General features: G+C 32.5%; 1 pseudogene; it reads right to left on the reverse strand.

Annotated features, from left to right (window-relative positions):
• Positions 1-2,916: 2,916 nt before the first annotated feature.
• LOC118021428 lies at positions 2,917-3,012 on the reverse strand (annotated as a pseudogene).
• Between the last annotated feature and the right edge of the window lie 1,156 nt (positions 3,013-4,168).

Below are 4,168 nucleotides of genomic sequence, written 5' to 3' on the forward strand. Positions count from 1 at the left end.
CTTGCTTATGAATAGACATTCAATGAAATGGTGGCTGGTTGACTATAGACACACATTAAAAAATTCTCCCTTTACACTGTGGCGTTATTTTCATTTACTCTTCTCATATTTTGAGAAATATCTCATTTCTTAGTTTTTATAAGCACTCTTTGGAGTATGAGTATCTTTCTAAAAAGGTAAGTATTTTCTAAGAAAGAAAGTGAAACATTCTGTGAATTATATTTCTCAAGACATGAATCTGTTTTTCACCCTTTATGTGATCTTTATATATACACACGTACTTTTTACTTGAAAATGCATTGAATTGGCTATCAACAAGTCATATCTAGCCAAATGGAAAGTGTAAAAGCTGTTCTAGATAACTATCAGCATTTTTGATTTAGATAATTATTCCCTCTAATTAACTGAAAATTGTGATAACAACATCAGTTGTCTAAGTCGGCTCGGGCTGTCATAGGAAAATACAAAACCCTGGGTTGCTTAAACAACAGAAATTTATTTTCTCACAGTGCTGGTGGCTGAGGAATTCTGAGATCAAGGTGTCAGCAAGGCTGTTTTCTGGTGAAGGCACACTTCCTTGATTGTAGATGGTCACCTTCTTGCTATGTCCACATATGGCCTTTCTTCAGTCTGTGTGGGAGGAGAGAAAGCAAACAAACTTCTAGTGTCTCTTCTTGTAAGGATACTAATCCTGTTGGAACAGGGTCCCACCCTTATGACCTCTTTGAATCTCAGTTACTTTAGAGGCTCCATCTCCAAATAAAGCTAGCTTAGTGTTTAGGTCTTCAACATATGAATTTTAGAGGGGGGACAAATTCAGTCTGTAACATCAGTATTAATAGGAATTAAACTATTCTTTAGTTGTGCTTATTAAAAAAAATCTATCAATCTCAGAAATTTGCAGGCAATGGATTGAATAAATCTGATATATGGACATCTTTAGTCAAATTTATTTTCACAGCCAGTATTTGCCAAAGATTTTATTTCTAAAAATTTATCTGACTAATGTATTCTAAGAAGTTATAATGATACATATGTTCAAGGATTTCCATTTCAGCATCAAAGTAATAAGAAAAGACTGGAAGCAACTTAAAGGTTTATTTTTGACTAAATGATTATGTAAGTTTTAATATGTCAATATGTTGGAATAATATGTAGCTGTTCAAAAGAATGTGGGAGATCTGTATGTATTGGTATGGAAATATGGCTAATTTATATTTTTACTGCAAACAACATAGTTGGGGAGAGTTATTTGTTGAAAACAAATGATGTATATATGTACAGTGGCAATACTAAATATTAGCAAGAAAATGTATGTAAATAAAATAAATATCTTAGAAGGAGACCCTGGAAGGAAGGAGTTAAGTGAGCGATATTTTGCTTTTTAGCCTATATTCTTCTTTAATTTTTAAGTAATGTTTACCATGAGTATATATTACCTTTCAAATATTTTTTCAAAAGATTTTCTATAACTGGCTAGAATGAGTAAATAGAAGGGAGTGGGCCTTGAGGCCTATTCTATAAAACGTACTCTATTCAGTGGCTTATTTAGGTCAAACACACAGCTCTATTATTAAACACATATTTAATAACTACTTCTTTTTTTATAGTATATTACTTTTTAAAAATTGTTTATTGTTATGTTAATCACCATACATTACATCATTAGTTTTTGATGTAGTGTTCCATGATTCATTGTTTGCGTATAACACCCAGTGCTCCATGCAGAACGTGCCCTCTTTAATACTCATCACCAGACTAACCCATCCCCCCACACCCCTTAGGACCCTCAGTTTGTTTTTCAGAGCCCGTCATCGCTCATGGTTCGTCTCCCCCTCTGATTCCCCCCCTTCATTCTTCTAAAAGATAGAGCTGTGAAGTTATCCTAAGATTTGTAAAATAAAAAAAAATTGTAAAAAACAAGCATACTATTAAGGTCACAGAGAAATATTGATAAGCAATGCATTTATGTTACATCAAATTTCTCAGTGTAGATTGAGTCTTGAATTTTACTAGAGCACGTTGCATCAGCATATTTTGAGCCCTGGATGTTAGCATGTGTTTTTAAACAAGCAAAAATGGATTTATGATTTTATGCTGCAAACATAATTTCTTAGGAAATATATTAACAATATTGCCTTAAAAGTTTTACTTACTATACTATACAAATGTAATACATATACAAAACTATAAAAATAGGTTTGTGAAACTTCCACATTGCACTAATTTTGATTTAAAAGTCGGAGAAATTTTCTTTAAATTACATTTCTCTTTTACCAATTCATCATTAAATTGTCAAAATCCTGGGCACCTGGGTGGCTCAGTTGGTTAAGCGTCTGCCTTTGGCTCAGGTCATGATCTCAGGGTCCTGGGATCAAGCCCCACATTGGGCTCCCTGCTCAGCAGAGAGTCTGCTTCTCCCTCTCCCTCAGCCCCTTCCCCTGCTTACTCTCTCTCTCTCTCTCTCTCAAATAAATAAAATCTTTTAAAAAATTTGTCAAAATCCTTATTTAGCCCTTCCCCATCAAATACCCATATTTTTCTACAAGCATTAATAATACATTTCCCTACAGTATTAACTCCATTTAAAATTCCATGGTTTTCATGTTTTATTCACTCTCTTCTGTAAATATTCTTTCTCAGCTTGAATTTGAATTTACATGACAGTCTATTAAACATAAAGTTGTTTTTTTTTTTTTGAGGAATGAGCTCAGGATCAGGAGTTCAGTTTCGAAAAAATCTAAGATATACCCATTCTATTCTTTTTTTAAAAATTTTTTTAGGTTTGACAAATTAAAACAGCTACTTCATGTTGCAGGTGAAAATTGTAATCACTGGGAATTTTTTCAACTTCAACCCAGAGACAGTTCAGTACCCTTATTTTTATAGAATTAGTTCACATTCTCCTGTCTCTCCCCTAATATGGAATGCGTCACGAATTTACAGGTCATCCTTGCACAGAGGATCATGCTAGCCTTCTCTGTATCATTTCTTTTTTTCTTTTTTTTTTAAGTGTATGTGCTGCTGAAGCGAGCACTCACATTCTTATTAAATGACACACTTGTATCCTTGGTGACCTCTCTCTCGTTACTTAAAGATGGAATTAAACTATAAATGATAGCAAATATTCCTTCAGTTTCTGTGGTTGTGGAAGAACACCACATAGCATATTTGCAGGCTTTGTGGTATAGTTTTGGTATCAAAAACGATTTTGAGCTCATAGTTTGCTTTGATGAAATGACTACACGAAGGGAAAGGCAGTTTTCCAGTTTTCACATTAAAAGCCTAAGATACTGATTTTTTTTTCCTGTTCCTATCCAAGAGAAATCTTTGTGCCATAATCCAAAGATTTGCATCAAATTAGTTAGTCTTGTTTAAAGGAAAGGTTGAACAAAATCTCTTTTTTAGTATAGAAATATTATAGATGGCAAGTGCAGATGTTTTCAGAGTGCATGCCATATCGCCTTTTATTGAGTTTATATTGTGGAAATTTATGGTACTGTAAAGATTTATCTAGACATCAGTAAGTAACTGATCGTAAATGAGAAAACCTTATAGTTCCTTATGAGGCCTGTGCATTAAGCACAATGACCTTTGTGTTCTTTCAAATAAAAATAAAATATAATCATAAAAACAATAATTGAGATCCTTTCTTACAGTCCATTTTTTTGAAAAATGATATCGAGCTAATTGACTCTTTATCCTTTGTATTTATCTTTTACTGCAAAGCATTTATCCTGCTGGAAAATATTGTTTTAAAATTGTAAGTGTTCTGTCTATAAAGTGTGAGGATTAGGGCTGAAAACGTTGAACAGGATAAAAATATTCATATCACTATCTTTGAAGCATTGTCAATTTATATGACATATAATTTGAAACATATGTAGTATCTGTATGAATACATGTAAAGTCTACAGATAAAAACTTTGTATTTTTTAGCAGAAAACAAACATACGATGATTTCATAAATTAGAGTTGTGTACCATTTTGTAGTGAAGAAATTTTAAAGTAAGACCTCATTACTTGTAAGTGCAATCTCCCTCGGATTCTTTGTACAATAATACAAAAATCTTCCATTTGCTTGTGATCATTAATATAGTTTTCCAAGACAAATCACATTAAAAATAATGATTAACATTGGCAATAAATATGTGAATCAAATAATTTA

The sequence above is a fragment of the Mirounga leonina genome, unplaced genomic scaffold (genome assembly GCF_011800145.1).
Source record: "Mirounga leonina isolate KUSES-001 unplaced genomic scaffold, KU_Mleo_1.0 Mir_174, whole genome shotgun sequence".
In the NCBI taxonomy this organism is placed as follows: Eukaryota; Metazoa; Chordata; class Mammalia; order Carnivora; family Phocidae; genus Mirounga; species Mirounga leonina.